Source organism: Rhipicephalus sanguineus, chromosome 9, assembly GCF_013339695.2.
Source record: "Rhipicephalus sanguineus isolate Rsan-2018 chromosome 9, BIME_Rsan_1.4, whole genome shotgun sequence".
Taxonomy (NCBI): Eukaryota; Metazoa; Arthropoda; class Arachnida; order Ixodida; family Ixodidae; genus Rhipicephalus; species Rhipicephalus sanguineus.
In genome coordinates, this window is record NC_051184.2 from 139,330,150 (window position 1) to 139,344,661 (window position 14,512).

Genomic DNA, 14,512 nt, shown 5'->3' on the forward strand with positions numbered 1-14,512 from the left:
AACTTACAGCAATATATATGCGCTCTTCACCAGGAAAGAAAAAAGAACAGAGCAAATGAAGCGTACAAAAAATTCCAGAAAAAATCGTAGAAGCCCAAACAATTTTGAAACGTGATAAAAAGTGCACGAGTGCAGCTTCGCTTGCTCTTTCGAGCAACGAAACTGAATTTCTCGTGATCGTAAAATACATGTGACATCGATGATGGGTTGTTGTTTACTGCAACTACAATTTTTTCTACACCAGGAGTGCAATTGTCGCGTGACCAAAATCACGTAACATCGCACATCTACTTATGTGACTTTAATCACGTAACAACTAGGCACGTGACTAAAAATCACGTAAAATCAAGTAATTAGTCTCGCCACTAAAATCCCGTAACGTCACGTAACTATTGACGTGACGTGTTGGCGCCAAAAACTTCGGAACAACCGGGTGGCGCGGGGCAACCTCAGCGTCTGCACTGGACTCTAATAAACAAGTACTTTCTCTCTCACGTGACTAAAACCCCATCACGTAACTACTAGTGACGCGACATTTCCCCTTCAAAACCACGCAACAAGTGCGTAGTCTGGGGAACCGGCCGAAACCTGAGAAGAATAGATTATCCAAGCCTAGCCATATCTATCCTAGCCATACTATACTAGCAAAAACTTTACACCTCTAGGAATAGCTTGGTATTATTAGCAAAACTTTAGAAGAAGCTAGGTCGAACGCTAGCTCCACTTTCGGTTCCAGCCTTGCGCAACCAGTACATGCTGCGCACATTTTCATTTACAGATGTTTAAAATGGCATCTTCTTGCGGTACGTTGAGGTGGGGTGCTAGTGCGTGCGAAAAGCTGCTGAATCACAGGATTTTCGTTCTGTAACTGGGAGCATCAGTCCCTGGACTTCCCGAAAGCTTTGATCCGCACACGTCATATCACACGGACCTATCCGTTGCAGCGCACAGTGCTTTGTGATGTTAAAGGAGAAGGCATGCTGGTTTCCCAGTTTCACCGCAAGGACGATGCAATGAGTGCGATAGCAACAAATGAAGTAAAGCTGGCAGCTAACTCTTCTAGATCCAGCCTCGCGTAACTCTACAAAATGGTGCTGTAAGAGAACACAGCCACTCCAGGTAGGAAAGGGGATTTCGCACAGTCTCTTCGAGTTGAGAGCGCAGCATGTTGAAGGGTATATGAGCCGTCCGCTGGTGCTTGTCGAGATAGCGATTTTTAAGTTAGGGCGAAATCATTGCACTTCTGTTTGAAAAAGAACAAATAATTTTTCCTATTCTTTGATTGGCTTAATTATCTGTTGGTTTCATTAGTAGCGTCTAACAAAAAAACAGAACCCCTCGAAAAATTCCCCTTCGTTCGTTAAGATTACGACAGACACTTGCGTTAGCCCTAAAGTAAAAAGCGACTGCAATAAAGTCTAACTTCGTCATTTAACTACTATGGCTCGCCTGTCTAAGCTTAGTTCGGTTCCTTTGCGTTGCTGAATTGTAGGTACCTGAGAAGATCGTAACGACATCATGAGAAGGGAGAAATAAGTTTCCACCACAATACGCGTACAAAAGTTCGAAAGAGCTTTGTTCACCATAACTTGATCGCGCGTTCTGTTCCTTAGGACGTTTATAAAAGAATAAATTAAGAATTACAAATGTAGATCTGAACGATGTGATACGCGTGCAGTGTTTAAACATACACTAAGAAACTCATATAATAAAGAGAAAAAGAAACGGCAGCTCAAGATTACAGTCAAGAATCGAAACCGAAACGAAAGCTCTTTTTTGTTTCGGCGGCGACATCCTGTGCGAAGCTGTGGAACTAATTCACGGGCTGAAAAAAAAATGCTGATCCGTCGCCACGAATCGAACCGGTGACGGCGCGGTCACGCCGTGCTCTGAACTTGAGCGATTAGCTCGCTCGGCCACAGTGGATGCCTTGTCACCTGTGGTAAGCAAGGGTTTATCAATTTACCACAAACATTTGAATGACCGCGCTTCAAAAAACGCGTTAAGGCCGTTTCACATGACACAAAACAGAGCGATTTTCAGGCTGCGAATTCGCTCGCAGCGAAAAAAAAAAAAGGCCGATCGCTCTCGCCGCAGCGGTCAGCGGCGAGCGACCAACATGTTGGAAATTTTTCGCTCTGTTCGCAGCGGCGGAGCGATTTTCCAGTCTGTGCCGACCCGGCCGAGCCGTTGAAATTGCGCCAACGAGTTTGTTTTGGTTATGGCCGTTGTTGCGTATTTTCAAGTGAATTTAGATTCTAAAGTGTTTTTAAATGACAAGACAGGTGTTCTCTTCGCTACCGGTGATGAAAATTTAAGAATATCCTAACACACAGATTGTTACATTACATTCGAAAATTATGCAGTGTCTGCCCCGAACAACGGCAGCAAGCAACTTTGCACGCCGAACCAGTCGCAGAGCGAAAATCGCAGACCATTCGCGGTCCATGTGAAACGAAACCGCCATTAGCGGCTGTTGCGAACAGAGCGAATAGAGCGAACCGAGCGATTTCCTTCGCTGCAATCGCGCCATGTGAAACAGCCTTTAGGGAACGATGTTATGCCAATTGCGGCAAGTTGAGAATGGCTTCAAACGAAAACTGAGTGTCAGGACTACATGTGATTTCCTGAGCATTAACATAACTTGCTTAGTTTTACGACAGTGACCGTTTTTGTCTCGAAAAACAGGCCACATTTTTCGCCGTTTCCATAGACTCCCATTGTACAATCTTTAACTGCTCTGGGAACAAAATTGAAGCTTACTGCAACATGATCGCTGCAGTCCTCTCGTGCGTTTAGGTTCCCAGAAGCGCTCTGTGGTCTGCGTTTTTCAACATTCACCCCCTACACTTAATTATTGGGAAAAAAACTCGCCAGTTCCATTGAAAACGCGCTAGCTTCGCGCCGGGGCCGCCAGGGGCGCTGGCTGTGATGTGTGGCTGTGATGGCTGTGATGGCTTAGCGTGTTTGGTGCTGCTAGAGGACGGACGTGTTTTTCGTGGGCTCCGGAATGACAGCGTCAGATAAGTGTTTTTTTTTTTTTGCATGATTCGAGCTTGTTTTTTTAGTTAATCCACTAGATTGCAGCTTAATAGAGCTTACAACTGTGTACTGTTGGTACAAAGTGGTGTGACAGTCGCCTCGGGTGTTTTTTTTTTTAAATATTTGTTTGTTCGGCCACCACGTGGCTGAAAGGTGCACAGGTGCTTTGACGTGTAACGTACTTGCGGAGTTTTGTGATATCATTTGGCTTTAAGTGTATCTAATCCACCGTGTGAACGATCTATAGCCATGGTCAAAAAGACCGTAAAGTGTTCAGGATGCGGAATGGGGCGGAAAATAGAGGTTTGTGAGGATGAGACGACAGAGACAGCTGACGCCAAGTGTAAGCAATGCGAGTTAGAGGCGAAAATGGAAATAATGATGGCCGCCCAGAATGAGCTCGTGGTGAGAATCTCCGAGCTGGAGAAAGCGGTAGCGACAGAGCGGGAAAAAACGATGGCTATGGCGGAAAGGCTTAAGTCAGCCGAGGAGGGATTAGCAAAGGTAGCCATGCCAGCAAAGGTAGCAAGCGACAGCGGCAACAAGGGGGCATCGACCCCGACAGTGGCAGGCGCGAAGGGGGAAACAGGTTTGGAAAAGACAGGTGCAAGGGTCACAGGACCCACTTTCCGCGAAGTAGTCTTGGGAACGGGAGGGGACAAAACAACAGCAGTAGCACGCGCTAGTAACGGGGGCAGTGGCCAGGTGCGGGAGAGTCCAGCAGAAAAGTCGGATCACGTGATAATCGCCGGGGACTCGAATTTAGCTACATGCGCAGAAGCAATCGAGGAAAGGGTGAGAGGCGACAAACGAGTTTTAATAGGGAAGTTCCCGGGACATAGGCTGGGATCAGTGATGAGACAAGCTAGCGCAGAACTCGCAACTAAGTCTAATGGACGTAACCTCGTGATAATCGCGGGAGGTCTAAACGACGTCTTGAGTAAAGAATCAGCCGAACTAGCGACCACATTGGCGAAAGGGGTCGATGACATGCGCGCCATTTCCCCTCAGGTGCAGATAGTGGTATGCACAATACCGGAAGTACCAGTGCGAAATATCAGCTTGCAAAGAGCGGTTGTCGTCGCAAACAAAGAGATATGGCGAATTAGTCGAGAGAAAGGCATTGAGGTAGTGGAAATAAACAGAGAGGTGCACAGGTGGGGTGGTTTTCGAAGAGACGGAATACACTTCGATAGGAGGCTTGGCCATGAGGTGGGTTGGCGTCTTGCAGGACGCGCAGTAGCTTTTGTGGGGGGCACGCGGGCCCTTCGGTGCCCAAGGTAGCTTGTAATGAGGAAAACAACCAGGGGGACTCTTTGACAGGTAGTATAGCGAAAAAACAGAGAAAAGGTAAAAGAAGGGAGAAGGCGCGTGTTGCAATTAGTTACATTAACATGCAGGGTGGCAGAAAAAAGGCAAAATGGTTAGAGATTGAGAGACAGTTAAACAAGGAACAGATAGGTGTTTATGCGGTTACAGAAACACACCTTAGAGACTTGGAAGAGCCACCACATATTGAAAATTATGTTTGGGAAGGATGTAACAGGATCACATCAGAAAGGAGAGGTGGGGGGGGTTGGAATGCTAATTCTTAGCAGAACAAAATGGGAGAGAGTGAAACAAACGTGTTCAGAGCACATATGGGTTTCGGGCACAGTAGGTGGAAAGAAAACGTGGCTAGGTGTAGCTTACTTGTGGACGGGGAATAACTGCAGAGAAAAGAATCTGGAGATAGTGAAATGCATAAGCACCGATATTAAAGAATTTGGTCATGATGCCGAAATAATCCTTCTAGGGGACATGAACGCTCACATTCATGACCTTGACGGATATTCAGACACCAATGGCAAGTTATTGCTAGATCTCTGCGAGCAACATATTCTTGAGATAGTTAACGTGGGGCCTAAGTGTGAGGGGCAGATCACGTGGGAAGTCGGAAACAGGCAATCGAGCATTGATTACTGTCTCATGACAGAAGGAATATATGACAAACTTAGAGACATGAGAATAGACGAAGAAGACATTAACAGCTTGGGTAGTGATCATAAACGCCTAATATTACAAATGGGATATAAAACTGAAAATAAGAACATAGAATCAAAGTTTGGCAGCTCGTATCTAAATGACAAACAAATAACAAATATAGCCGCAAGAGTCGAGGAAAAAGTAGACGAACTACCAGGCAAAGACTGGAAGTATAGTGAGCTGCTACATGTAATCACGAAAGAAATGGAAATAGAGAAGAAAACTATTTGTTGGAAAGGAAAGAAAAAGCCAAAAAGTTGGTGGAACAAAGAAATCCGGGAAGCGATCGAGATGCGACGTCAGGCATCACGGGAGCACAGACAGGCAAAAAAGGAGAAGCGGCCACAGGACGAAGTTAACCAAATATGGGAAATATATTTAGAGCAAAAATCCATTGTGCAGAAATTAGTCGAGGCAAAAATTAAAGGTGAAAGTGAACGCTGGATGACAGAGATTCGCGAAAAGAAGAAGGCCGCGCCTAGGATATTTTGGAGCCACCTAAAAGCGCTGGGTAGGAAGTCTGTCACAATGCAACAACATATGGTAGATGAAGGAGGAAATAAATTCGAAGGATATGAAGCGCTAGGTTACATTCGAAAGATAACAGCCGATTCGTTTAAAAAGGTCCCCCAGGGGATTCCCCCGGTGAGTAAAAGTACGCAAAGGGGTGCAACCGACGAAGATGTAGTACTAGAGAATTTCAATTGGAAGAAGGCCGAAGGAAAAATTCTTAAGCGCACTACTCCGGGCTTAGATGGGATTCCCGTCAGCCTCATTAACGAATTTGGACATAACACTAAAGAAGCACTGCTGAAAGCCGTAGAAAAGTGCTTACAGGAGAGGGAAATACCAGACAGTTGGCGAAAAAGTAGAATGAACTTAATCTATAGAGGCAAGGGAGAAAAAGATAACATTCGCTCGTATAGACCCCTAACAATTACATCGGTGCTATACAGGTTGGCGATGCAGGCAGTAAAATTAAAAATAGAAGCGTGGGTAGAACAAAATGATATTTTGGGAGAACTTCAGAATGGATTTCGAATCGACAGGCGGTTAGACGATAATCTGTTTGTTCTTACCCAGTGTATAGAAATATCTAAAATAGAAAACAGGCCCTTATACGTAGCTTATCTAGATATCACCGGGGCGTATGACAACGTTAATCAGGAAATTTTGTGGGATATATTGAAGGAAGTGGGCATAGGTGACGACTGTGTACAGCTTTTGAGAGAAATATACCGAGAAAATACAGTTCGTATAGAATGGGAAGGAATAAGTAGCAAGGACAGCGTTGAAATTAGCAAGGGGCTGAGACAGGGATGCCCTTTGTCCCCGCTGTTATTCATGCTGTACATGGCGAGGATGGAAAAAGCGCTAGAAGGTAGCAACATTGGATTTAATTTGTCACACAAACAGGTCGGAGCGATGGTTGAGCAGAGGCTTCCAGGTCTATTTTATGCTGATGATATTGTCTTATTTGCGGACAGTCAAGATGATATACAGCGACTGGCAGATATATGCGGAAGGGAGTGTGAGGCTCTGGGACTAGGATTTAGTGCAACAAAATGTGGATTGATGATATTCAATGATCACGGAGACCATACGGTCTTAATACAGGGCCAAAAAATACCGAGGGTAAGCGAGTACAAGTACCTCGGAGTATGGGTAAATGAGGGGGATAGATATATGGAGGTACAAGAGAAAGCATCGGTAGCAAAGGGAAAGAGGAATGCTGCAATTATGAAGCACAGAGCTTTATGGGGATACAATAGGTACGAGGTGCTTCGAGGGCTGTGGAAGGGTGTCATGGTTCCGGGGCTTACATTTGGGAACTCAGTGGTGTGCATGAAGTCAGAGGTGCAATCAGGAATGGATGTAAATCAAAGGACGGTGGGCCGCCTCGCCTTGGGCGCTCACGGGAAGACGACAAATGAGGCGGTGAAGGGTGATATGGGATGGACAGGCTTTGAAGTGAGGGAAGCGCAGAGCAAAATGAGATTCGAAGAGAGGCTGAGGAAAATGAAGAAGAGTAGATGGGCAGAGAAGGTTTTCAGGTATTTGTATAGAAAAAGCGTTGACACGCAGTGGAGAAAAAGAACTAGGAGGCTCACCAGTAAATATACGGCTGGCAGTGCGGGCGATATGACAACAAGGAGCATTAAGCGGAAGGTCAGAGAGGCGGAGAAGACTTATTGGATGACAGCGATGGAAAAGAAGCCGGCTCTGAGTAACTACCGAAAAGGAAAAAACGAAATAAGGAGGGAAAGGTTTTATGATAATTCAAGGGGAAGCGCTTTACTGTTTGAAGCAAGGTCGGGCTGCCTGAGAACGCGTAGTTATAAAGCGAGATTCAGTAACGAAAAAGAACTATGTACATGCTGCGGGGGAACTAAGGAAACGATGGAACATGTACTGATTGAATGTGGCGATATTCACCCAGGTATACGTGTGGGCACGAGTCTACATGAAGCCTTGGGTTTTAGGGACAACAATGGAAAGCTGAACACGCCCGCGATAGAAATAAGTAAGAGACGGTTAGAGTATTGGTGGCAGAAAAGTAGAGATAAAGTACAAAAATAAATAATTGGGGGAAAAAAGGTTATTCTGCCTTAAGAGGCAAAGGGATGGACTGTGAATTTATATTTTTTGTTATAATAACATAGATTTAATCAATGTAGATAAGGCATTAGGACAACATGAAACAAGGAAGTTTTTTTCTTTTTTTCTGTTTTATCCTTCGAGCCTGGTGGCAGACATGTCACCGCCCCGTTATAAAGGGGACGCTCATAGCATCCATCCATCCATCCACAAAAGCTGGATGTGCTGAGTCTGACACGTTACCGCTGCACCACACCTGAAAGACGAGATACTGGCACTTTCTTCTTCATGTTATAACTACCTCCGGTAGCCATTATTCTCATTTTTGTGGTTTACAAACGCAGAATTCAGTTTCTTCGTGCTCGCGACAACCTAAGGGAAGGTAGTTAATTTGTTTTTTGTGTGCTGCCTAGGATCGGAACGTCTATCTGGCCCGCTTTGCCGCAAAAAATATTAGCGTAACCGCAGATGTGTTGCGGCAATCGCACTGGCTCGCTAAGCAGTCAGTCATACCTACGTAAACAACAATGTGCATCTGACCTGCACACTGAAGGCTTTAGTTTTCGTTACCCGTTTGAACACATTTTCTGTTCTTTTTGTTTACGTTCCGCGTACTATACAGCCGCAGTACAGCATCCTAGCCGAACCGACCGTTAGGCTTAGAGCTGTACTCCGTGCGCCACGATCGCTGTGAAGAACGTGGATATTCAATTACGAAGAATCTAATAACCTTTCGAATGTAGTTTCGATCATACTCGACTCAAGCGAGGCCATATTAGCACCTTCGACTACATGAATCAGAAGCTAAAAACGCCGAGATTGAGCGTTACATTGGCTCACTGCTGCCGGTGACGTGCGGCTTTCAGCGGTACGAGCCCATATGGAAGGACTGGCTGTTAGCGTAGGTTGATCTTATTATCAGACTAATACTAATGTCATATAGCGTTGCGAATGATAAGTTGTTTCGACGCAGTTATATGAACTACATTTACGACACTTGATCACACACTTCAGAGAAAGCGCGCACGCGAGCGCTCGACAGATGATTGCTTTAGCGTATACAAACCTCCGTCGCTTAACTAAAACTAAAGCTAGATATGTACAGGACACACAATAGAATATTGTCAAGATATTCCGTAAGTTTTTCTTTCGACTTCTCGCGACCCAATACCAAATCTTATATGAATTCCACCCAGTGCGCCCAGTTTTTTCCAATGTGCTGTGAGAGAGAGAGAGAATTTATTTACAGAAAGGCAGAGAGGTCGGCCTGAGCTATAGTTTGCTCTGGCCTGCTACTCTACACTGGGGAGGGGGGACAGGGGAGCGAAAGAGTGATGAATGACGATGGTAAGGTAGGGAGATGAGAATATAGTTCGTGACGCTGGGGCAAATCTAAAGACGTGCATCCAGTCCAGTGGCTTGTAAGAAGGCTACGACTGCTTCTATGACCACACTTGTGCTGCTGACGTCAGGCCAAGGACCTAACACAACCTCATCGGTTAAAGGCCTACTATGATACTGCCCAATCGATGAGATCAGTTTTTGTCGTTCTCGTGCGTACGCTGGACAGGCGCAAAATATATGTTGAAGTGTCTCTGGTATCCGACAATGACCACAATCGGGACCTGTGTCACTGCAGCCGATCAAGTGGGCATAGCGTCTTGTGAATGCCACACCAAGACGAATGCGGTGAATGATGCATGTCATATTTCGCTTCAGCTTGTGAGGCATACGAAACTTCATTTCTGGGTCCCATTTATGAAGCCGCTTGTGCCGGCGTTCTGGTTTGTTCCAGTGCTCCGAAGTGTAGGTGCGCATTACTTGCCGAAGTAAGGCGTTAGTGTCTGCTCGCGAAAACGCAATGCACACTTCCGGGGCATTATGTAAAGCTGTTTTAGCTTCGGCGTCAGCCTTTTCATTCCCCATCACGCCACAGTGAGCAGGTATCCACTGGAATGCTACATGATGTCCATTTTTCATAGCATTGCCAAGAAGCTCAGCAATTTCTATCGATAAGGTATAATACGGGCCTTGTATCATGATGCAATCGATGGTTTGGAGAGCAGCTTTGGCATCACAGAATATCGTCCATCTTCGAGCGGGCTCTGCGGAAATGAATCGTATTGCTTCCCGAATAGCAACAAGTTCCGCAGCAGTTGAAGTGGTCTTGTGATCCAACTTGAAACTTCTAGCGACGGTCATTTGCGGAATGACAAAGGCTGCGGCGGAAGCACGTGAGGTGGTAGATCCATCAGTGTATACGTGTGCCGCACCGCCATACATTGTATAAATGTGCAGGAGGGTAAGTTGCTTTAGGCCGATAGATGGTACCAGGGACTTCTTCGTAATCCCAGGTATCTGAAGCCTAACAAGCGGTCTAGGCAGAACCCACGGAGGTGTCACAGGAATAGATGTTGGAGAGAATCTTGATGGCATAATGTTCTCGTGCCGCGATAGAGCTCTAGAATAACAGCAGTCTGGGTGGGTAACAGGGAGTGCTGATAGGGGATGTTGCCTGTGTCGGGTCAGCAAGCGAAGATGGACTCGAAGGGGCTCGCAGAGCCTATATACATCCATGGGACAAGCCCGAGCTTCGGCGATAGTACCATTGGTTGATGTGCACCGTGGCAGGCCCAAGCATGTGCGCAAACCTTGAGCTTGGATGCTTTCTAGCGTGCGCACACAACTAGGTTTCATGTTGGAGAGCACGGGCATGCTGTATCGTAAGTATCCTACGAATAAAGATTGGTACAGTTGTAGGAGAGCAGCCTCCGGCGGACCCCATCTTGCTCCTGCCAAGAACCGAACCACGTGGACAAAACTTTTCAGCTTTGTCTTCATAGCAGCGACGTGTTTAGACCACGATAGATTCCGGTCGATGATGACACCAAGGAATTTGTGTTGTGCTACCGTAGGAATCTCGGTCCCATTCACGATTATTGGGTACCTCGTCATTTGTTTGCGCGTAAATGCTAGCAGTGCGCATTTTTCAGTTGAGAGTGCGAGACCTTGACGTCGTAGGTACCTTGCTGTGATGGTCACTGCACGTTGCAGTCGGGCACGCAATTGAGGACGTGTAGCTCCAGACGCCCATATGCAGATGTCGTCAGCATATGTGCTAACCTTCACCGTGTCAGGAAGTTCAGCACCAAGTCCAATCAACGTGATGTTGAAGAGGGTCGGACTGAGAACACCCCCTTGGGGAACTCCGCGGATAATATTATAACGATCGGTATCTCCGTCGCTCGTCGACATATACACGGTACGGCCACTAAGGTAACTCACGATCCATGCATACATTCGGCCGCCGATGTCTAAATCCTCTAGCGCATCAAGGATGGCATAATGCAAGACATTGTCGTAGGCGCCCTTTATATCAAGAAAAACTGCGGCCACTAATCTGCGTCGACATCTTTCCTGCTCAACGTCGGAGACCAAGTTGATGACACCGTCAATGGCTGATCGGCCTCTCCTAAAGCCATTCATGAATTCAGGAAAGCAATTATTGCTCTCTAAGAGCCACTCTAACCTCGACAAGACCATCCTTTCCATCACTTTGCCAACGCAACTGGCTAAGGCGATCGGCCGGTAGGATGAGAGTTCGTTAGGGCACTTCCCCGGTTTAAGCAGCGCAACTATGCGACTGCACTTCCACTTCTCTGGAACATTTCCCGACTCCCAGGAGGTGTTGTAGTAGGACAACAGGATCTGTCGTGCTTCTATATCAAGATGGCGGAGCGCAGCGTAGGTGATTCCGTCCGGCCCTGGAGCCGATGAGCGTCGGGAAAGTGAGATTGCTGCTTCCAGTTCTTGCATTGTAAAAGGTACATCAAGGCGCTCATCAAAACACGGGGGGGCCGTGGTGGTAAGAGTTTGAATCATGGTATCAGAAGTGTCCACGACAAGGCAACAGTAGTCCTTGGCTACCTCCAATTCGCTCCGACCCTGATGCAGAGCAACGGCACAGAATGGCTGAGTTTGTTGTGGAAATGACTGCAGACTTCGTACTATCCGCCAGATCTTAGATAGAGGCTGTCTTGGGTCCAGAGATCCGCAGAATGTCCTCCATCGCTGCCTGTCAAGCTTGTCGAGGTGCCGAAGAACGTGCCGTTGAGCTTGACGACAGGTTGAGAGGTCTGACGGCGATCTTGTTCTTCTGTATCGCCGTTCTGCGTGGCGGCGGATAGCACGAAGGGCCTCGTATTGTACATCGATAGCTGATCGCTGCATCGGGATGTTAACTTGTCTTGTTGTGTCACGCAAGGAAGAAGCAATGATCTCTTCAACTTCGGATGGCATAGTTGTGCGCTGACAGCCGGTTTTCACCGATGTCCTGAATAAACTCCAGTCTGTTTGATGACTACACCGTAAGTCGAAGCGGCGGAACCACTTAAACTGAACGTAGGTTGGAAGGTGGTCACTACCATGAGTCTCTATATCCGTGGACCAAGATGCAGAAGACAGGAGACTCCTGGACACAAACGTAAGGTCGAGACAGCTGCTGTAAGAAGTTCCTCGAATGAATGTAGGTGATCCGTCGTTGAGCACCCTTAGTCCGAAATTACACACGAAATCCGACAAATCTCTGCCACGACCATTCATTACCGTGCTACCCCAGAGGGGATGATGAGCGTTAAAGTCACCAATCACAATGTGTGGGCCTTGTGCAGTCTGAAGCATGGACCGAAGGTGGGAGCAGTCGATCTTCGCACTTGGATGGATGTATCCTCCAACCAGGGAGAGCCTGCGTCTTTTATGTTTTAAAGTCAAGCATACGTAATCGTTCGTAGTATGCGGCGTGATGTCGTGTCTTACGTACGTCAGGTCGCGGCGTATACAAACTAATACTTTGCTTGCTCGTTGATCACTGCGAGACCAAAGCTGGACATACCCAGATAGACGAAATGTAGAATCCATGTTTGGCTCGCAGATTACAATCACTGGAAACTGGTACTTCAACACCCGCTGTCTAAAATCAGACAAACGGCCACGTAAACCACGAGCATTCCATTGCATAACAAACGTTTGACGCATGCGCTCTTCGAACACCGATGCCATATACACTTACTGTAGAACCACCAGAAGTGGCTCCAGCACCTCAAGTAGCTGTACAGCAGCCTTAGCAGCCGGAGTGTTTAGACCGCCAAGGATCTTGCGCATTGAACCCATCAAACTTTTAAGCATACTCTTGACGTCAGTGTTATCCATCCTGTCTCTCTCCTCACTGCGTTCATCAGCATTATACGGTGAAGGCGTGCACGTGGGTCTTGATGGTAAAGAAGGCCATTGTATCTCCGAAGTATTAGGGGCCAATGAGTGGTTGCCTTGTCCATTCGTCGACTGTAAAGGCGCTGAAGCACATGCGTCTTCATTTCTTGCCGGTAAAAGCAAGCGAGGAGGACATGAAGACTGGACCTGCGGTGTTCTTTCTTCGACTTGATGAGCACTGTTGCCACGTTTGCGTCGGTGTCGTGAACGACGTCTACTGCGCCGGACAGCCCTTGCAGCTTCTCTGTGCGTGGAGTGATCTCTAACCATCTTCTTCATGATAGTTATTTGGTTCCTCATTTTAGGACATTCCTTTGAGGTTGCGTCGTGGGCGCCCGAGCAGTTTGGACACTTTGCAGCGGCGTTGCAGTTGCCATCATCATGAGGTCCACCACATCGTTTGCATGTTACCACGCCCTTACAAACAGCACTGACATGCCCGAATTTCATGCATTTATGACACTGTAGAGGCCTCGGCACGTACGGGCGTATCGGATGCCTCACATATCCAACCTTGACGTGTGTAGGCAACGATTCCGATTGGAACACTACTTTCACACATCGCGACCTTCCAAAGCGGTGAAAACCAAGTACAGGAGCCGAAGAAGAAAGCAGTTTCTCAAGACTCGAGTCTGTAATCTCTTCGTCCACATCATAGATGACGCCTGTTGTTGTTTCCTTGTCGTACGCGGAAAATGCGCGAACTGGAATGTTCCCCAACTGAACAATAGCCTTTAACGTGTCCAGTATAGTCTTTGAATTAACCTCGACTGACAGGATGTTCTTGCGGGTATTTATGCGTATTTCCTCGACTTGGCCAGGGGCGATGCGTTCGAAATACTCCGACAAGCTTTGCCTATTGAGAGAGTTCAGGATGTCTGTCGTCGTTGTCGGCACGTACGAGATCGTGAAGGACCGCATGCTACTCGCCTTTTTCGGTGCCTGTCGATCAGTCGGCGACGTCCTTCTGATCTTTCTCTTCAGACGGCGGCTTGACACAACGGTGAAATCACTATCCGAGGCCATGTCTTCGGTGGAAGAGCCATCAGAAGCGTCAATCTGAACCACGTTGGGGCCGAAGCGGGCGCTCACGTCAGGCGCTCCATGATGGGACCGTCCAGGGCCGCCCGAAAGCTGGGCGGGGTTTTGGTCCCCCATTTTAAGGGACCACGTCCCCCAGTGTTCTTGTCCCTGATTGCAGCAATCACAGAGAAAATCGAGAAAACTCGGAGAGATCAAAGCTGAAGCTGTTCTCTGCGATCACTTCTTCTTCCTCCCAATGTGCTGTCAGTGTTCCCAGTGCGCGAGCAGACACTGTACAGCGTGGCCAGCGCCTCCCAGTACGCTGTAAGACACTGGGCCACACTGTACAGTGTTCCCAGCGTCTTTCAGCGCACTGGGCGTCACTGGCCACGCTGTACAGTTTGTCCCAGTGCCTCCCAGAGCGCTGTAGTACACTGGGGCACAATGTACAGCGTTTCCAGTGCCACCCGGTGCGCTGAAAGGCACTGGAAACGCTGTTTTTTCCGATAGGGTATATATATATATATATATATATATATATATATATATATATATA